At 33.6% G+C, this 23,286-nt stretch overlaps 1 non-coding gene across 1 annotated transcript; it reads left to right on the forward strand.

Moving 5' to 3' along the window:
* The first annotated feature begins 22,223 nt into the window (after positions 1 to 22,223).
* Positions 22,224 to 22,329, forward strand: LOC146407023 (U6 spliceosomal RNA). The gene has a single exon (XR_014832481.1). It is a non-coding gene; the product is annotated as a U6 spliceosomal RNA (small nuclear RNA).
* The last annotated feature ends 957 nt before the right edge of the window (positions 22,330 to 23,286 follow it).

Below are 23,286 nucleotides of genomic sequence, written 5' to 3' on the forward strand. Positions count from 1 at the left end.
GATTATATCATTTACATTAACTGTATTACTGTACTTTTATGTAGTGACACGCTGAAGGGGTACTGAGACTTTATAAAATTATTTGACTCTAGGATAAATGATATTATCCCAGTGTGATTTCTACCACTTTGTTTCCACCTTCTATTATCAACTATGCTATTTCTTGGTGTATGAGTTTGTGTGTGTGTGTGTATGTGTACAATAAATACGTCCAACTGTGGATATAGTGCAATTACTAAGTGGTCCTCTAAGGAAAAAGTTTCTTTCCAAATGTGAAAATAAAATAAAGATGCTTTTGGCAAGCTAAAGTAGCATAAGGACTCTTAAGCATAGTACTTATTTTAATGTTGATGAAAGAAATTAAAGAAGACACACACACACAAAGAATCCTGTGTTCATAGAATGGAAAAGCATACTATTAAAATGTGAATTCCACCCAAATTTATCTACAGTTTCAAAGTAATCCCTATCAAAATCCCTATGGCATATTTCACAGAAATAAAAAAAAGTGCTAAAACTCACACAGAATCAAAAAGACCCTGAATACCCAAAACACTCTTGAGAAATTAGAATAAAGCTTGAGGCATCATGCTTCCAATTTCAGTATATATTACAAAGCCACATAATTGAAACAGTACTGGCATATACAGAAAAATCTAGATCAATGAAACAGAATAAAGAGCCCTAAAATAATTCTATGCATATACAATCAATTGATCAAAAGTGCCTACAATATGGAGAAAAGATAGTCCTTTCAACAAATGGCATTGTGAAAACTGGATATCTACATGCAGTAGAATGACACTGGACCACTATCTTACACGATATGCAAAAATCAACTCAAAGTGGATTGAAGAACTTGAATGTAATGCCTGAAATTGTAAAATCCTAGAACAAAACACAGGAGAAAAGCTTCATGACATTTGTTTTGCAATGATTTCATGAATACCACATCAAACAACAATAGCAACAATAAACAAATAGAATTACATCAAACTAAAGACTTTCTGCACAGTAAAGAAAACAACTAAGTATAGAAGCAACCTATGGAATGGGAGAAATATTTGTGAACCATGTGTTTAATAAGGGGTTAAAATCCAAAATATACAGGTAACTCTAATAAAAAAAGGAAAAACACAATAAAAAATGAGCAAAGGTCTTGAATAGACATTTCTCCAAAGAAAACAGGCATATAAATGGCCAATAGGTATATGAAAAGATGCTCAGTTACATTATTCATAGTGAAATTAAAATCAAAACCACAATGAGATTTCACTTCGCATCTATTAGGTGACATCAAGAGTTGTTGAGGATGTGGAGAAAATGGATCTCTTATACACCAAAGGCAAATAGAATGCAAAATATGCAGTAGTTCTGGAAAACACTATATATTTTCCCAAAAATATTAAAAATAAACTCTCATATTAAATATTTTTAATATTTCCCCCAAATATTAAAAATAAACTCTCTAGCAATTCCACTTTGGATATTTATCCAAAAGAATTGTAATCAGAATCTTAAAGAACTCTCTTCCCTCCCCTGTTCACTGCAGCATTGTACACAATAGCCAAGAGGTAGAAACAACCTAAATGCCTATGAATGGATGACTGGATAAAGAAAATGTGGGATATATACAATGGACTATTAATTCACTTTAAAAAAAAAGGAGTACTACCACATATGACAACATGGATGAACACTAAGGATACTGTATTAAGTGAACTAGGCTAGTCACAGAAGGAAAAATGTTCAATGATTTCATTTATATGAGGTGTACAAAATAGCCAAACACACTGGAGCAGAGATTAGAATGGTGGTTACTTGAGGGGGAAAAAAAGGAAGAAACAGGGAGTTGTTATTAAATTGGTAAATGTTTCAGTTAAAAATGATTAAGTTTTAGAGATCTGCCATATTATCACGCCTATGGTTAACAATACTATATTATACATGTAAAAATTTGTTAAAGTGTAGATGTCATGCCAAGTTTTCTTGCAATAATGAAAAACAAACACAAATAATCAATGCCCTGCCAAAAAGAAACCATTAGTCCCAGATGGTTTCACTGCTGTATTCTCAGAAATATTTAAGAAAAATAGGTAACCAATTCTTTAAAACTGCTTCTCAAGTAGACCAAATACTTGGAAACTTATTCTATGATGCCAGGATTAGCTTAATACCAACATTAGATAAAGATATAATAAGAGTGAAAAAGTACTTACCTTAATCTTAGGAAAAGATGCAAAAATCCTTGACAAAATATTGACAATTCAAATCCAAAAATAAATAAAGAATTATACACCATTACCAAGTGGGATTTATTTCGCATATACAAAGCTTGTTCAGCGTTTGAAAATGAATTGGTCTATCACATCATTAGGCTAAAGAATAAAAATTACCCAGTTATATCAAGAGTTTTTTAAGGCATTTGACAAATACCAATATCCATTCATGATAAAAACTCACAAGTAAACAAGAAAAAAAGGGAAACTTCCTCAAACTGACAGAGAACACACACACACACACACAGAAACACCACCACAGCTAACCCTATACTTAATGGTACAAAGTAGATGCTTTACAATTAAGATCAAGAACAGGCAAATATGTCCCCTTTCACTACTCTCTGGCAATGCCACACTATAAGTGTTAGGCAATGTAGTTAGACAAAAAAAAAGAAAAAAGAAAAAAAGAAAGAGAAGAAGAAAAGAGAAAAGTAAAGAGAAGAGAAGGGAAGGAAAAAGAAAAGAAAGGAAAGGAGGAAGGAAAGGAAAAAGCAAAACAGATTTGGAATAAAACTGTTCATAGATGATATGATTGTATATAGATAAATCCTAAGGCACCAACAATAGCAACAACAACCCCCCCCTCAAAAAAATCCTGAAGCTAATAAGTAATTATAACAAATGTGCAATATACAAGGTTATCATACAAAATTCAGTTGCTTTCCTCCTATATACCAGTAATTAACAACTGTAATTTGAAAATAAAGACACAATACCATTTAACATCATCTGGCAATGATTTTTTAATACTCAAAACTAAAAGCACAATTCATTTTAAAAACAGGTTAAGTTTGACTTTATGAAACGAAATGCTTCTTCTCCACAAAATATAATGTTAAGATATGAAAAAGACAAGACCGAAGGAAAATATCTGCAAACAAACTCAAAGACATATCAGATAAAAGACTTATACCCAAAATATACAGATAACTCTTAAAACTCAACATTAGGAAAACAAAAATATCCAATTTAAAAATGAGAAAAAGATCTGAAAAGTCACATCAAAGAAGATATACAGAATTAAAATAAATATATGGAAATAGGAAATAGCCACAATAGTATTCATCATTAGGAAACTGCAAAATAAAAGACACCACTACATATTTACTAGAATGGTTAAATTCCAAACTTTGACAACATCAACTGCTGGCAAGAATGCCATGCAAAAGAAACACTCATTTATTTGTAAAACAGCACAAAGATTCTGAAATCCTGTCTGACGGTTTATTATGAAATGAAGCTGATTCTTACCATATAATTTACTAATCATATTCCTAAGTATTTACTCAATCAATTTTAAACTTATATCCAAAGAAAAATGAGCATACAAATTCTTGTAGCTTTCATAATCACCAAGAGCATGAAGTAACCCAAATGCTATTAATGGGTGAATGGATAAACAAGCTGTATTAATCCATACAATACTTTTCTGTGATAAACATATACATATGACTATAAGTGTATAAAAAGAGCAGGCTTAAAATTCATATTGCTAAGTGAAATAAGACTGTCAGAAAATGGTGCATGTTATATAATTCCAATTTTATGACATTCTAGATAAAGTAAAACTATAGATACAGTGAAAGGATAAATAGTTGCCAGAGATACCAGAGTGGGGAAGGAGAGGGTTAACTAGATGAAGCACAGAGGATTTTTAGGTCAAATAAATTATTTTGTGTAATACTGTAATGGTAGATACACATTATTATGAATTTTTGAAAATTCATGGAACTTGAAATACAAAGAGGGGATTTTAATGTGTGCAGGATGGAATGCATAAATACCCACGTTAGAATTGAATGAATCAGTCTCTCTAAGGGATTGGGGGAAATGAAGACTTAAGAAACTTTGAAATTGTATAAAGTATGTCAAAATAAAGGCAAAAGAAACTGTACATACATTGTACATTAGTTGGTCAAGTTGTTTTGCAAGGATAACAGTTTTGATATCACTATACACATCCGCCATGTTACATTTTGTTTTACTCTATATCTGTTTTTTCTACTTTTCCTCTAATATGCTATTTTGCCTTAAGTGAACATATTTAGGGTAGTAATACCCCTTTAAGGATTTTTTTCGTTATACATTTTTTTACTTAGCATCTTAGTGTTTGCTCTAGGGCTTACAATATCAACATATTTTGCCAAAATCTGCTCCTGATCTATGCTAATTACAGTGAAACAAGTAATTGTCACTCTTTTATAGCTCTATTTTGTGTTGCCTCCCTTTTCTGTGCTATTATTGTTAAACATAATTTATATATGTTACAAATGCGGCAATGAATTTATTACTTTATATAATTGGTCTTTTCCACATATTTCATGTTTCTTTGTTCCACAGTTCCTCCAATACTGCCTCCTTTTGTGTTAAACAGATATCTTACAATGTGCCATATTGTGTCCTGTGTTTGTTTTAATATATGTTTTGGGTTTCTTTTTAAGTGGCTGCACTGAGGATTACCAGGAATATCTCAATTTACAAGATTCTAATTCAAGCATTCAAAAACTTACATTTTTTCATATTTTTTCATATATCTGTTCTATCCTCCTTTACCATGTTATTTCACAAATTATATATTTATCCACCATAATTCCATCAAAAAGCTTTATCATTATTGCTTTTTACAGTTGTTTTTAACTCCCATAGGGTAAAATAAAGGAAGTTTCAAACAAAAATACATTTATCCTATCCTTTTAGAAATAGCATTATTGAGATATAGTTAACATACCATAAAATTCATCCATGTAACATCATTAATTTGTTTTTACTATATTCACAGATATGTACACCATCATTAGAGCTAATTTTAGACCATTTTCATCACCCTAAAAAGAAACCCTAGACTTCTGGTTTCCATTTCTGCATGCAAGGAGTTTGGAAGTTGCCACTCCATTCTTGTTAGTAAGATGCATTAAAATATTAAAAAAAAAAATCAACAACTTTGCCTGGATCAATGAGATAGGGGAGAACAAAGGGAAATTATTACTTCCAAGGTTGGAAAGACAACCAAATAAGAGTCTTGACTTACCTGAGCACAGATTTGCCATCAGAAGCTGCCCTGGAAACCAGTGTTGGGGAAGGAAATCTTGAACTGTAATTGATAAGGAGCTGGAGGCTCAGTGTGGACAATTTTGATAGTTAAAAACTTTAGGAAGGCTCAGTAACAAGGGGAATCCCACAATATTGTGAGATTTGGTCCCAGGAGCTCAAACTGCTTCTCACAGTAAATGTCTGAGACAAATCCCTTCCTGCTTCTGTCAGGAGGAGAAGAATAGGAACCATTTTGAAATACCCAGACTGAACTATTCTTCTTAACAAAGCCTGCCAACAAAAGAAACTAGTTAACTGAAATGTAATCAGCTGGGTATTATCAGAGCCTAACTGAAGTGGGGAAAGAAAATAATGAACTGAAGCTGGCTCTAGCCTTCCCAACTCCCAACTACTCTTCCCATCCTGTCCCACATAACGGGAGAGAAAAAAAACAACTGAGAAACTACTCTTATGAAATTAAAAGTTCAGAGGCATAACCTTACTAAAAGTCCAACATCTATTCATAGGCTTATAAGCACATTTCCCCTCCTTCAACTCCTCACCATCACGTTACTAAAGGACCATTAAAGCAATTTTTTTTACCGGTACATTGTGTCCAGCTATCAAAAGATTGAAATCCTGAGAAGACCAAAAAACAAACAAACAAAAAACAACAACACAGGAGTTCCTGTTCTGGCTCAGTGGAGACCAATCTGACTAGTCTCCATGAGGACACAAATTTGATCCCTGGCCTCCCTTAGTGGGTTAAGGATGTGGTATTACTGTGAGTTGTAGTGTCGGTCACAGACATGGCTCAGATCTGGTGTTGCTTCAACATGGCTCAGCTGTAGTTGCCAGCAGCTACAGCTCCAATTTGACCCCTAGCCTGGGAACTTCAATATGCGCAGGTGTGGCCTTAAAAAGACAAAAAAAAAAAAAGCACAGCGTTGCTATGAGTCCACACCTATATTTAATTTAAAACCATCAAATGCCAAAATAGCTTAACTTAGTACTATATACTCAGGTTCTAAGAAGTATAATGAGTGACCTTTGATTTGAAGGAGTTTATGGACTACTTCAGGGAAATGAGAGATAGTAAACAAAAAGAAAAGAAAGAATATATAATAGTTGATGATAATATGAGATATTATAAAGCAGTAAAGTGTTAATTACCTGATGGTTGGCGCAGACATTAGGAATTGTAGGAGCTTACGAGAGAAAATGATCATAGACAACAGGAAGAGAAAAGCTTCACAGAGGGATAATTTGTATTAGGTTGTATATCTAGGTATTTAGTGTAAAGCACAGCTATGGATCTTGTATTGAATTTTGAATATTTATGTGTGTAAATCCATCTTCTTTTAAATTTTTGCATTTGTGTGTCTGATAAAGGAAGTGTATATTTTAATTTATAAAGCCCACTTCTCAACACAATGAAACTTTTCTTCCCCAGTTATTCTTTCACTAATCATAATGTTAATATCAAAAAAAAAACACACACCATCTTACATGAATCTTCTATAAAGCTATAATTTAAAAATACAATTGTGGGAACAGAAAAACATAACTTAAAAGTTTGGCAAGGAGCTTATAACAAATTTTGCCCAAGGCCTATCTATATCTAAGGCGATCTCTTTCATTTTCACCACAATTAGCTACCTGTGTATACATGCCAATTTTTTTTTTTTTTTTTGCACATGAATGTTCCCAGGCTAGGGGTCGAATTGGAGCTACAGCTGCCAGCCTACACTACAGCCACAGCAATATAGGATCCAAGCTACATCTGCAGCTTGCACCACAGCTCAAGGCAACGGAAGATCTTTAACACACTGAGCAAGGCCAGGGATCGAACCCACAACCTCATGTTCCTAGTCAGATTTGTTTCCGCTGTGCCATAATGGGAACTCCTACATGTCAATACCTTTTAAAAATGGTCTTTTTAATCTGCTGTGTTATGATGCAGACATGTCATGATTAACTCTGTGATGTGCAACAAATTTATTTTTAATGATAATTTAACACTAAAATTCAACGCTGTGCATTTGCTAATAACTGCCTCATTAACCCTAGTCAAAATCTTTACATAGTCTCTTGAATGTGAAATAGTAAAATATAGTCATAACTGTCAGGGAGAGAATTATGCACAACACAGTATGTGGTCATGAGAGTGTATCATGAGAAATGGCATGGGTATGTATCATGAGTATGTGGTCATGAGACTGCTATGAATAATGTCTATTAGGAGACATATGTAACCAACTCCTTTAAAGAACTGTCGGGAGGGAGAGATGAATAAAAAATTGTAAGACTAAACTCAGACTCAGTGAAAGCAAAAATAAATGGTAAGCTTCAGTATGTTCCTTCTAAAACATGTTTTTAAATGCTGTATTGAACCATTTATTGAAAATGTATATTTTTTAAGAAAAAATTTCATATTGTAGTGGCAATTTGCCAAGGTAAAATAATTTTTAAAATATCTAAATGCACTGATGACATCATGTCAAGTGAATAGTATTATTATAGCAAAAAATACATGAGTATGAGTTTTATTTATACCAAGAGTTTTTAAGGTAAAGCACAATTATTTCTATTAATCAAGTATCTGATAAATTATCCCACAATAATGTTTCATCATGGTATTTTTTAAATTTATCCATTAAAGGAATATATTATATATGCTTGTATCAAAATTTAGAAGAAATTTTAAAAAATTGTTTTGTCCTTTAAAATGATTATTTTTGATGCCCTATGTGACTGACAAATATTTAATTAATATCATGAACACTTTTTATCAAGGAAAATTAAAATGCAGCATTCAACTGAAAAAATTACATGAAAGGAGTCCTTAAAAAGAATAAAACTAGAATAAAATGTGAGATGAATAGGAGAAATTCTCAGACATCAGATGATAGACTTTTATGTTTTTGTTTAAGTCTTGTTGATGATGTTGAAGCCAGTTTCAGTAATTATATATATCTTTTATATTGGTCTCCATGAGATTCTTATTCAGGATCAGTTTACTACATATTTTGTTTACCACAGGGGGCATGAATTAGAGCACTCTTCTGGCCTATTTCTTCAGATATTGTATTTTCAAACCCCTATACAAATCTCTGTCCTCCGCAGGAATAATGCTTTCAGAAAACACCTGATAAAAGGAAGGCATCAATTGGTGGCTACGTAAATGACAAGTAGATAGCTTGACAGGAGAAACTGCAGCATTATCTAAAAGCTGACCTATCCAGCACAGCTTTCCCCACCAGTAGTAATTAGCTGTTAGTTCCCAGTGATGTGTAGCATTGTTCAGTTCCCAGGTGTGATTCTCCCTGAAAATATACCCAGATGGGTATCTCCAATAAGTCTAAAAATCATTGTGCTTGTTTATACTGGTATAAAGGAAGTAAACATGTCCCTGAACAAGAGAAGGTAGACAATATCTCAAATTCATGGAAGAACAGTCTAGTGCTTTCCTTATGCATGTTTTATTCAATACTAAATTTCCTATTAACATTTACTCACCAAATGATTAGAACCGTAACTATTCCCAAAGCATGTTTTAGAAGACTTATCTCTCTTTCTTTTGTAACTGTAATCTCTTTCACCAAGCATTTCCTCTGAGTGACATTCCTACACAGACAAAGACACACACATGCACTTATGCATGCATACATGCACAATGGTCAGCGGCATACCCTGCCAAATACAAGTACAAAATTATGGCAGTTATTCAGGTTTTGAATGAGAATATAAAGATACATAAGAAGAACAGCTAGAATACTCCACTGAAAATGACATATCTTCAACTCAGCAATCATACTGCTGGGCATTTTTTCCAGATAAATGAAGATCTATGTTCAAGCAAAAACTGTACATGAATGTTTACAGAAGTTATATTTGTGAGAGTAAAAAAAAACCTGGAAACATCTCTGATTTTTCTCTATTTTAAATGAAATAATATCTGCAATGCCCCTAGCATCATCAATATTGTACTAGTTTAAATTAATGTGTTTGTGCAGATTCAGAGTCAGCAATAGATACTTTTGATTGGTTATTTATGTCTATATATGAGCTTGCAAATTCATTTTATGTCTTGGTTAGAACTTCATGCGTTTCCCATGTGCCCCATGTTTTCTTTGCTATCTCAAGTGTCCCTGTTTGCCTCAAAAATGATGGTAAACTTCCACTAATCTTCTAACACCCAATCCAAAAATCCCCTTCTTTAGGAGTGTTTTCTTTCACATCATTTGTATTATCTATACCTACATAGTTATATCTTCCCTCCATTTTATTATGATTATTATTTATTACATATGTTGCTAGCAAAGTACCAATTAGTGTATGCTATACATGTCTATTCATGTATAACCTATGTGTTCAGTAACCATATAACTTACTATCAAAATTGGAATACTTCTGAAAGCAAAATATAATCCTGTTAGTAGTAATGCCAGGCTAACTGCTATAAATCCAGATGATAATTTAGAACCTAGGATTAAACTCAATACTAAATAATAATCATATGGAGTCTGGGGACCATATATTATACTACTTATATATGAGGACTCAAGCAATTTGCTTTTCATGTAATTAATGTGTATTAATGCTCATGACACCTGAATATATAAATGAACCCAAAGATAACTCAAAGTGGACATACTCTCGCCATTGATTTCTGCTGACTCCTTTGGTACCAGTTTATAAGCTTCTTTCTCTCAGTGATTTGTTTTATAATGCTGGGTAGAGAACTCTATACACCATATTTTTGTTCTGCTGTCTTGTTCCTTTTCAGCCTCTGCCAATAACAGACATTTGAGAGAGACTGAGAAGCCATGGGAGAGAGGAAGGCCTTGTTTTCTGCTTGCCTCCTATTCCTTTAGCAACCCTGCTTCTTCACCATAGCACCAGCAGTTACTTACAATGGAAGCAGTTGATTCTAGTTCACAGCTTTTTACAAAAGTCACAAATACAAGATTATTGTTTCTCCTCAGAGACCCTAGTACCTTAGTCTGCCACCTCATCTTCAAAGGTCTAATATCCAATATTTATTGTATTTCTATTTTTACTCATCAGGCATAATATAATAATCATAACATAATATAATATAAAAATATACAGATTTATAAGGTTTTAACCATACCCATACTTAATTTCTGGACACCTTCTTATTTTAATTGATGAAGTGAGTTATTTCATTTAGCTCTTGTAATCACAAATAATTAACTATGTTCATATAATTTTTTAAATGACCAAATAATTAACTATGTTAATATAATTTTTTAAAACTAGAAATAGTTTATTAATTTGGTATGTGAATATTTTTGTAGCCATACTCCAGCTTCTGGACATTTGATTGTTTATACTAAACCACAAAGAATATGTTTGTGCATATATATACACACATATACATATTTACATCTATTTTTCTCTGGAATGCATTTTTAGTGAAAATACCTATTTTTAGAAATACTGAGTCTGAGTGAATAAAATAACATGCCTGAAATAAACTCAGAATATGCTATCCTGATGATAGGCTCCTCTAGGCTCTTCTAAGACAGGGGAAATCATTGCAGCCTTTTCTTTTATAGCCAAAAGATTATGCATCAAAACTGGTACTAAGAAATAGCATACTATATTCATGGAAAGCTTATTGTTTGTGTTGGGTTCTTCAGGTATTTGGTAAGTAGAAAAGGAACGGGTCTAGTCATGTTGGCACTGAGTAATCTAGTATGTTATTACTAGTAAGTTCTTTTTGATACCTAGCCTGCACATGAGATGAGGTTGATAAGTAGAAAGTTGAAGCTTCTTAAAAATAATTTAAGATTACATTTTGGACCTAGACTTGATAGTCAATTGAGAGAGATTGCATTATTGACAGAGAGATGTTGTAGAGACTCCATCTTCTGAGCACAATGGTAATTTGCTCTTTTTTACTTCCTTCAAGGTTATATGGCTGACCATCTTGCTTTACCAGAGAAATATAAGCATAAATGACAGTTTCAATAACTTAGGTCAGAAAAAAGAAAGACATCATATACAAGAAATTCATACAGGAGTTCCTGTCATGGCGCAGTGGAAGTGAATCTAACTGGGAACCATAAGGTTAGGGGTTAGATCCTTGCACTTACTCAGTGGGTTAAGGATCCATTGCCATGAGCTATGATGTAGATGTGGCTTGGATCTGGTATTGCTGAGGCTGTGGCATAGGCTGGCAGCTATAGCTCCAATTAGACCCCTCGCCTGGGAACCTCCATATGCTGCAAGTGTGGCCCTAAAGAAAAGAAATTCATACAGCAAAAGGTAGGAAAAGTTGAAGCAGAACCTCAATCAAACCCAGATAGAGATACAGGGAGCTAATAAATGCTTTTCTTGTATGAATACATTTTTTTAATTGAATACATAGAGTTTTAAATCTATGAATATATAGATAGTAGTAGCAATAATGGAAGTGGATAATATAGCCAATTATTGTATAGAGTGACAAGAAAACATAATCCATGGGAATGAGGCAAAGAAATCTTCAAATTTAAAAAATACTTCAGAAAATCACTATGGTAGCCAGCTTTCAAAATGCACCTTGGAGGTCCTGTCGTGGCTCATCAGTTAACAAATCTGACTAGCATCCATGAGGACGCAGGTTTGATTCCTGGCCTTGCCCAGTAGGTTAAAATCCGGCATTGCCAAGAACTGTGGTGTAGGTCGCAGACGTGGCTCAGATCAGGCATTGCTGTGGCCACGGTGCAGGCCAGCAGCTACAGGTCCAATTTGATCCCTTGCCTGGGAACCTCCAGATGCCGGGGGAGTTGGCCCTACAAAAAAAAAAAAATGCACTTCAATGAGTCCATCCTCCTATAATCCATCCTTTGTATAATCACTTCCCTTCAAGTTTGGGCTGGACCTAATGATTTGCTTCTAACATGTAGAATATGCCAATGTAATGTAATCTCTTTCCAAGTTTAGACTATAAATCATTATGATCTCTTTTTTTGCTTACACTCATTTTCTCTCTGTTGTCCATTTCTGCTTGCTCAAATTGATGAAGCCAGTTGCCATGCTGTTAAGTACCTATGGAGAGGCTCATACTAGAAGGAATTGAGGACAATCTCTGGCAAATAGCCAGTGAAGAACTGAAGCCCCCAATCCAACAGCCTGCAAGGAGTTGAATGCTACCAACAACTAGGTGAGTATGAGTGGATCTTGGCTTCTTTTAAGATCAAATAGTGAGAGCACTTTGGATTGTATCAATGTCACATATCGCTATGACTGTATCCTGGATGACACTTTGATTGCAAGTTTGTGAGAGTTCCTAAATCTAAGAATCCAGCAAGCCATACTCAAATTCCTGCCTTACAGATATTATAAAATAATAAATATGTGTTTTTGTGTAATTCTAATTTTTAGACAATTTGTTATGCAGCCAAAAACTACTAAAATAATATTGCACAATAAGACCTATAGCTACCATTAGAAAAATTAAAACATGACAAAATCAATGATGAAGGTAATTCTTCTCTGCATCATGCCCTTAAAATTCACTATAACATCTTAAATGTTCTAACATTATACACACACCAGAAAAGAAAAACAGAAAGAAAATATTCTGGGAATCACTCACCTAATATAAGAAGGAAATCTCAGAAAACAGTGTCTAAATACATGGTTAAAACTGGCTTATCACCATTACATCTACATTTTTTACTGTTGGAAGTATAAAGAAGATATACACAGCAAGGAGTTTTCCCTTAAAAACATGACACTGAAATTGTGTACATTTTTCTATTCACATCCTCTCATCTAGACTTAGGAACATGGAGCACAAATATTCAAAGGAAGCTGGGAATGATAGTTTCTAGCTGGCAACTTATATGTCCAATAAAACTCTCAAAGCAAGCATGGACTTTGGGAGTCACGAGCAGTATCTGCTTCAAAACTCAATTCTTCACCAAGGATACTAGATATTCATGAAGAAAGAATAACACAGCAAGGTAGACAAAAGAGCTAAAAACGAGGTATGACAGAAGTTGTCATTTTCATATATTCTGTCTTCAGTGTAAGGGTGTAATGATACATTATGGGTGAGGGAGTTTCAATGAGCTTTTTGTTGTTGTTGTCTTTCTAGTGCTGCACCTGCAGCATATGGAAGTTCGCAAGCTAGAGGTTAAATCAGAGCTGCAGCATCCAGCCTATGCCACAGCCACAGCAATGCGGGATCCAAGATCCAAGCCACATCTGCAACGTACCCCATGGCTCACGGCAACACCCCACTTGTAACCCACTAAGTGAGGCCAGGGATCAAACCTGGGTCCTCATGGATACTAGTCAGGTTTGCTACCACTGAGCCACCACAGGAACTCTGGATAGTTTTAAGTCATATTACAATTTGTGGTTCAGTTTTAAGGCACATTAGAAATAGAACCATGGAAGCAAGAAAGAAGAAAAGACAGTTTAAAGGATCCACTTGAAATAGAATAAACTAAATTAGGACAGGATAGGATAGGATATGATAGGACAACACAGGATAGAATAGGATAGGACAGACATCACAGCATAGCATAATGTAACATAACGGAAAATAACATAACATAATATATAACATACAAATTGATAAAAAGTTGAATGCAAAGAATGAGCCAGAGTAAAAATTTGACTATGACTGCAAAAGTTTCCAAGTTAAAATTCTCCCTAAAGAGATAGTACAATAGAAATGATAGGTTTGTTTGTTGGTTGGTTTGTTTTTTGAAAAAGAGATGATGTGTTCTGTTCCGCATGTATAGAATTACAAGCACTTATGGAATGATCTGATATAAATTTGTGACTACAATCATAAATTATATTTTGGTTTGCCCATGTTTATTATCTTGGATTTATTTTAGAACACAATGCTTTTATTGTGCTGAGTTGATTGATCTAATATTCTGTCACCAAGCCAGTATATCCAGAACCTATTACCCAGTTAATGCCTTTCACTAGCTCCCTTTCTCTCCATCAGCATGTGTTGAGCAATGAAGCACAAAAATTGCATATGGTACCTTAATTTTAATACTCAAATATATACTGCTTTACTGTTGTATTTATGATCTTTCTTTTCCTGAAAGCTTATTTGATTGAATTTTTGGCTCTAATTGAGAAGACTGAAATAAACCAGGTTTTACTTTGAATAATGATTTTCCACTACTTGTTCTTCTTGAATAATATGTACTAATATACCTAACCAGACAGAAATTAAATTTCTTTGGGAGATTCTGAACAATACTTTTAGGATTTATTTCCTTTAACTAATAATTTTAAATGCTGGTAAAGATGTAAAAAAAGAAAACCAAAAGGAAAGGGTATATTGTAATAATAATGAGCTTTCTGTGAAATTACTTCAGTTTGAGACTTCTTTTTATTCTATCAATGAACTAATATACTGCCCTGTTAGACAAGGTCCTTAAACCAATTATATAAGGTTAATTGTATAAATTAGCATACCTAATATGATAGCAAATGCACTAAGTGGTTGAATAATGAGTGTTTTCTAACTGAAAGCATTACATTTGTCTCTGTTCATCTACTAATAAAAGCAATAACCTATTAAACATTAAATGGAATAACTATTTTTATAAGTATTTGGAATTTTAGAGAAAAAAATATATGAATCATGCTCCTTCCTATTTATTTCTAATCTGGATACTATAGTGATGTTCTCACATATCACAATACTTGTATGTATTTCAAAAATAAAATTGCTATTTGATGATTAAATACAAATGCAGAATGTAAGCCTAAAGGATGACAATCTATATTGAGAATTTTATTTATATTTTGTGTTTTTTAAAACAGCTTGATAGATTTAGGCAAACCTAAGACAGCCATATTGAAATCTGTAAAGTGTCATAAGAGGACCTTCAACAGGATTCCGGTCCATCTCCAAAATAGTTTTTATTCTGTACCCTTTGTTATTCTGCCATACAACTACTTCCTGTTGCTTGAAAGTGCCATGTTCTCTCATAACTATAAGTTCGATGATTTCCTTCATTCCTTCTGGTATTTCTATCATTTCTCTATTTTGAGTTCTTACCTGCTCTTCCTTTCCTAGGCCATCATTTTACTACACTTCTGCCATCTTTTTCTCCTTCTCCTTCTTCTCCTTTATCTCACCAGAGTTATCATCTTTTTTGCATTACCAATTCATTACCTAACATTCAACATCATCATAAATAATTCTATACCTCTGTATGCAAATTTAAGACTGTTTTTATTTTTCTAATTCCAAAAATCACTCTCTTGGGCTATGCAAATTTAAGACTGTTTTTATTTTTCTAATTCCAAAAATCACTCTCATATGTCTATGATTTATAGACATATGCCTCTTTCCAAGATTATATAGATTTGAAAGAGATTGACTATGTTTCATTCACATTTTTCTTTCTTAGTACTCAGCCATGAAACTTTCACATGCTTAGTCCTTAATAAGTACTTGTTATAAGTACATATGCTGAATATAAATAGTAGCTACTAGCAAGTTAGACTCACTAAAGATTAGTGCTTTTTAATAAAATAAATAAAATTTAATTTTTCAATTTATAAAGAAAAAAAATTAAACAGGATAGCTAAAATTTTAGCTAGCTAAAATTGTTTCCACAGTGGATTCTAGTTAACCATAACAGCTTGGGTAACTGAAGTGAATCAATTTTTTTTTTGACAAAATGAGTTTATAAGAGCCCCCAAAAGAAAGAAAAAAGGTTTCCATTTATAAAAATAAACAGTGAAATTTTTGGTATAGATGGGAAGGGGGAAAAAAAAGTGAAGGGAAAGTCATAGTGGAAGATTACAAGTGAGAGGAAAAGTAATTATATACATATAAACTATAAAATATACTATATAACTATAATTATACATATAACTATACATATAAAGTTTATATATAAACTTTATTAGTTTATAATAAATAAACTAAACTTTCAGGCATTTTTTAAAAAAATGCTTCACAGAAAAAGTGATATTTGAGATATGTGAAAGAAGTAAGAGAATAGAGTTATGTGAATATCTAGGAGGCGATAAATGAAAGGAAGAATGTAGAGGACATATTAAAGGAATCATATAAAGAGCTTCAACTGATTTCCACAGAGAGGTACTAATTTCTTAAATGGATAAATGATTCATGATTACTATACTTCATGGGAAGACACATGCATCAAAATACTTTATAATCTGTGAAATATATTTTATTTAGATTATTTTCAGTCATTTTTCATTTATAAGTATTCTTTTTTACTGTAAATCTAAACTATAATTAAAACATTAATATAATACAACTATAAAAGTATAAATGTAAATATGAAATAATAAATGATAGCACTTAGTAGCACTTTTCTAGATTCTGAGATTAACAGGTGAAAGCCATCTAGGAAGACCATGGTGTTAAATACTTAAGTAGGTCATAAAGATATACTATAAAAACTTGGGAAGATAACTTTGAATTATTCTTATGACCCACTCACTTTGTTCTCTCTGTCCTCTCTCTTTACTGTCTTGTATGTTTTGGTGACTGTGAAAACAATCCTAGCCTTTCAACCAAAGAATTTAAGATATTTCTGTAAGAATAAGATTATTGGTCTCTTAAATGTTATGCTCTTAAATAATTATAACCTTAACTTTACTGCCATTGATTTCAGCCAATACCCACACTGGAGCATGTTGACCTAGATATATCTTGCTCCCTAAGTTCAATCAACACCATATTTTGTTATCCCTTCTCAATTAGTAAATTCCAGAGGAACAGCAGTAGCCTGGTTAGTTAGTCAATGGCCTGAGTTATTTTTGTTGGAATCTTCTGTTTCTACAAAGCAATGAAGCCTGTCAGCTGGAAATAAATCTGGCTTTTCCCTTCTATTGGCATATCCTCCCTGATCAATGCTCCAAAGGACTGAATAGCAGTAAAAGATCACAGTAAGAGATCAGGGAATCCACTGAGATCAAGGCTAAGGTTTTTCTCTCTGACGCATAATTTCATTATTTTAGCTCAAAGCAAATTATATCTATTATTTAAATGCAGATTTTTTTGTTAGTTTGCCAATTATTTTCAGAGGTAAAAAAGCGATTTTGAAAATGGAATAAAAGCATAAAACCACAGAACTCTACTAGGAGTTAGGAGACAGGTTTATATATTAATTAAAAACACCTAATGGTGTTATGAACAATACTGAACCAGGTATATGTATCTACTAATACAGCCTCCTCACACTTACTCTCTAGACTGCTAACGTCATCAAAGCTGCACAACAGTTCACCTCCGGTTTCTTGCCCTGTGCATTCACACTCTTTTAAACCAGTCTTACAGTAGGATCAGGAACTAATTCATGACTACATTAAGGGATTTTAAAATCTTTTTAAATCCTTATGTCTTAACATTCAGGTAGACTTATTTCTGTTTCTATTAGTTTTGACATTCTCTACACATCTTCCTGATTGCCATGCATACTTTCCTAGAATATTCCCTCTTATTTGTCAAAAGACATGTTGGTTATATTGTTTCTACTATGGTTTTGTAGCTTCTACTCATAGCTTCTACTATGGTTTTGTTGCTTCTACTCACAGCTTCTAGTAGCATATGATCCGTTCTTTCAATTCTTCTACACATGGCATAGTTTTAACTCATCTTACCATAGCTGTCATGCCAATCTTTTCTACTTTGCCTCTTTTTATTATTTACCTTGCATGATAGAGGCTACTATTTAGCAATTACAAAAGTGTCAAAATACTTTGAAACAATATGCATGGCTCATTGTAGACTGTAATATTTACTGTTGAACTGAAAATTATTATTATTTTGCTAACAACTAAGTCACAGAAATAATATTTATGGAATCTGAAATTCAAATAAAAATCTTTCTGGTTCTAAAGTCAATTAAGTTTCTGCTCTATTTCCAGCTTTATGCTTTTTATCCTCTATTTTATTTTCCCTTTATTCTATTAGTTTCCTGCAGAGTTGATATAACTAATTACCATAAAATTTGGGAGCTTAAAATTACAGAAATTTATTCCCTCAAAGTTTTACAAGTCAGATGTCTGAAATCAGATCTCTGGGCCAAAATCAAAGAGTTGACAAAGCCATACTTCCTCCAGAAGCTCTATGAGAGAATCTATTTTTAACCTCTTCCAGATGTTGGTGGCTGTGAGCATTCTTTGACTTGCCAACGTATAACTCTAAGCTCTGCTCTTGTAAACACATCGTTTTATCCTCTTTTGTCTCTGTCAAATCTCCCTTTGCCTTCCTCTTTTAATAATACATATAATAATATTTAGCCTACCTTATCATCTAGGGTATTCTCCTCATTTCAAGACCTTTAACTTAAGCACACATGTAAAGTCCTTTTTGTCATATAGGATAACATCCACAGGTTCCAGTATGTAGGAGGTGGCTATCTATTCTTTTAAGGGGAGGGTATTATTTAGCCTACCACACTCTTCATCCTGCTCCACTCTGCTCTTTCCTAAGCTTCTGATAATCATGCCTTCCCTGAATTTCTTCTCATCTATAGGGAGTTACAGCTCCTTATTATTAACCCTGTGGTTCATCACTATTCCTCACACTTCCACTCACAGATTTGTAAATAATTTATTAAACTCTTCTTGAATTAACTTGGTTATATTAATTTGTGTATATCTATATCCTACTTGAATCTTTAAAGTGTTTAATATATAAAATGTAAGTTGGGGCATCAGCATATGGGAAATGAGAAGTCCTGAAATCTCCAGTTCCGCTTCATGCCCAGGACAGGTCCCCTTATGATAAACCCAGAAACTAACTGAGACGCTCCTGAATGTTTGGTGAGCACAGAAGTAGCTGAATCAAAACTGGTAGGAATATTTCACCATGATTCCTACCAGGACACAGCATCATACTATTGAAAGTAAACTCTCAGCTCCCAGATTCTTAATGGACAGGACAGGAAAGGTTTAGACCATACACCCAAAGTTATAATTATACTGAAGTCTTCCTGAGGCACTGACTTCTGTCTCACCTGTTTGGAGCTCTGATGAAACCTGGGGTACTCTAATTCTTGGGGACCACTGAGAACAAAAGCTGTTGTTTGAACTAGCAAACTAACACAGGGCACACCATACACCTCAGATCAGCCCAAAGCAAGCAGACAAAAGAAACCCAGATCCCAGCTTCTTCCAGGGAGGAAAAAAAAAATATGTGAAATGGAGTTCCCATCGTGGCGCAGTGGTTAACGAATCCGACTAGGAACCATGAGGTTGCGGGTTCGGTCCCTGCCCTTGCTCAGTGGGTTAACGATCCGGCGTTGCCGTGAGCTGTAGTGTAGGTTGCAGACGCGGCTCGGATCCTGCGTTGCTGTGGCTCTGGCGTAGGCCGGCGGCTACAGCTCCGATTCGACCCCTAGCCTGGGAACCTCCATATGCCGCGGAAGCGGTCCAAGAAATAGCAAAAAAAAAAAAAAAAAAAAAAAAAAAAAAAAAGTGAAATGTTTTGATTTAATATGAAAGTATTACAAATAACTATTACTAAAAATATTTAATGGATATATAATATAAATCAATGTAAACTGTGGTGTCAATGACATAAATTTTGGCAGACAAGGGAAATGTGTAGGGTTTGCATATGCCATTAAGTTGTAATCAACTTAAAACACTGTTATAACCATAGAGTGTTTTATTTATTTATTTATTTATTTATTTATTTATTTATTTATTTATCTTTTCCAGGGCCACACCCACGGCACATGGAGGTTCCCAGGCTAGGGGTCTAATGGGAACTGTAGCTGCTGACCTGCACCAGAGCCACAGCAACACGCAATCTGAGCCATGACTGTGACCTACTCTACAGCTCATGGCAACGCCAGATCTTTAGCCCACTGAGCGAGGCCAGGGATCGAACCTGCAACCTCATGGTTATTAGTCAGGTTCGTTAACTACTCAACCATGATGGGAACTCTCACCATAGAGTGTTTTATAAGCCACTTTATAACCCCAAAGAAAATATCTACAAAAGGTACACAGAAGAAAAATAGAATGGAATCTAATCATATTTCTATTCATATCAGTACTAAAAACATATATATAAATAAATAAAGGAAACACCAAGGAAAATTAGAAAATGAGAAGAACAGGAAAAAAATACTGTGAGGCAGACAGAAAAACAACTAAAAGTTACAATAGCAAGGTATTCCATATCGATAATTACTTTAAATGTTAACAAATTAAATTCCCCAATCCAAAGACATAGAGTAACTGAAATAATTTTTAAAACCAAACACAACAAATATCTCAAGATTCAACTATATACTGTTTATAGAACACCCTAGCTGTAAGAATACATATGAACTCAAATGGAAGGAAAAGAAAAGTACATCAACGCAAATGTTAATCAAAAGAAAATAGGTCTGATATTACTTATATCAAACAAAATAAAGTTTAAGTCAAACACTGACACAGAGATAAAGAAGGACATTCTATAACGATAAAGGGTCAAATCACCAGAAAAGTATAATTTTAAATATATATGCATATATATACATTTATATATATATAGGTCCTAACTATATATATATATATATATATATATATATTGCTCCTAACATCATAGCATCTAAATATATAAAGCAATTTGACAAAACAGAAGGGAGAAAGAGACAGCAATATAATAATAGTAGGAGATTTTCATGTCTTTCAATAATGAATATAACATCCAGACAAAAAATCAATAAGGAAATAGTAGGACTGAAAAGCATCAAAAGCCAAAGGACCTAAATTACATCCAGAGAAAATTCCACCCAACAGCAACAGAATATACATTATTCACATGCATATATGGAAATTTTTCCATGATAGATCACATATTAGCTCACAAAATAAGCTTTTACACATTTGAGAAGATTTAAATCATATCAAGTATATTTTCTAATCACAATGATATGAAAACAGAAATAAATTACAAGAGTAAAACTGCTAAATTCACAAATATATAGATATTGCATAAGTCACTCTTGAACTAATGGGTTGCAGAAAAAATCAACAGAGAATTGTAAAATATCTCAAGATAAGTGAAAATGAAAATACAACACACTAAAACTTAGGGGATTCATTAAAAGTTGTTATAAGAAGAGTTTCTGTCATGCCTCAGCGGTAACAAACCCAACTAATATCCATGAGGACACAGGTTCAATCCCTGGCCTTGCTCAGTGAGGTGAAAGATCTTGTGTTGCCATGAGCTGTGGTGTAGGATGCAGATGTGGCTTGGATCCAGTGTTGTTTGTGGCTGTGGTGTAGGCCAGCAGCTACAGCTGCAGTTCAACCCCTAGATGGAGAAGTTCCATATGCCGCAGCTATGGCCCTAAAAAGACAAAAAAAAAAAAAAAATTAGTTTTAAGAAGGAAGTTTATAGTGATAAATACCTATATTAAGGAAAAAAGTATCAAACATTCTAATTTACAACTCCAGGAAGAAAAACAAACTGAGAACAATAAGAACAAATCAAGACCAAAGTTAGCAAAAGGAAGGAAATAATAAAGATTAAAGCATAAAAACATTTAAATAGAGCTAAAGAGGCAATAAAAAAGATCAACAAAATTGATAAACCTTTAGACAAACTACCCAAGAAAAAGACAGAGGAGTATTCATGTCATCAGTACATACACTAAAGTTGGAAAACGGAGTTCCTGTCGTGGCTCAGTGGTTAATGAATCTGACTAGGAATGATGAGGTTGCGGTTCGATCCCTGGCCTTGCTCAGTGGGTTAACGATCCGGTGTTGCTGTGAGCTGTGGTGTAGGTTGCAGACGCGGCTCGGATCCTGCGTTGCTGTGGCTCTGGCATGGGCCGGTGGCTACGGCTCCGATTAGACCCCTAGCCTGGGAATCTCCATATGCCGTGACAGCGGCCCTAGAAAAGGCAAAAAGACCAAAAAAAAATTTAAAAATAAAAAAATAAAAAATAAAGTTGGAATGACACAGAGAAGAGTAGCATGGCCCCTACACAAGGATGACATACAAATTAATGAAGTGTTCCATATTTTAAATAAAGAAAAAAAGAGAGAAGACTGCAGTAAATAAATTCAGAATGAAGAGACATCACAACTGCTACCACAGACATAAAAAAAGGATCATTAGAGACAACCATGAACAATTATATATAAACAACCTAGAAAACCTAAAAGAAATAGATGGAAATATAAAATCTACCAAGCATGAATCATGAATAAATAAAAAATTTTAAAAGACCAAGAGAGATTGAACCATTAATCATAAACCTCCCAACAATGAAAAGTTTAGGACTGGAGACCTGTATTGGTGAATTTCAATAAACATTTAAAGAAATAACAATAATACTTATTAAACCCCTCCATAAACTGAAGAAGAGGAAACGCTTTCAAACTCATTCTATGAGGCCAGCCATACCCAGATACCAAAGCCAGACAAAGAGACTATTAGAAAAACTAAAGGTCAATATCTCTAATGGACATATATGCAAAAATATGTAAAAAAATACTAGCAAATATTTCAGCAGCATATTAACAGGATCTTATATCATGACCTAGTGTGACCTATCCCTGGGAGGTGAGAATGGTTTAACAAAAATAAATCATTTAAAGTGAGAGGCCACGTGAACAGAAAGGATGAATGTTATATGCAGAGAAGAAACACTGAATCACGGTGAATATCTTTTCATGATAAATATTGTAAAGAAACATGGTATAGAAGGATTATACCCCAACATAATAAAGGACATATATATTAAAAGCCTATAGCTAACAACATACTCAATGGTAAAAAAAACTGAAAGCTTTTCAGGAAAGGCTAAAAAACAAGGCAAGCATGCCCACTCTCAGCAATTTGATTCAACTAGAAATTCTAATCAAAGAAATTAAGCAAGAAAATACAATAAAATGCATTCAAACTGGATAGGAAAAAGTAGTATGTTTGCCAATGGCATGATGTAGAAAACCCTGAAGACATTAGAAAATATTCTCAGAA

This window comes from Sus scrofa, chromosome 1 (assembly GCF_054392235.1).
Source record: "Sus scrofa isolate SSC_HxYL_T2T_F1_AM1 chromosome 1, Sscrofa_HxYL_maternal_Yorkshire_Landrace_v2.0, whole genome shotgun sequence".
NCBI lineage: Eukaryota > Metazoa > Chordata > Mammalia > Artiodactyla > Suidae > Sus > Sus scrofa.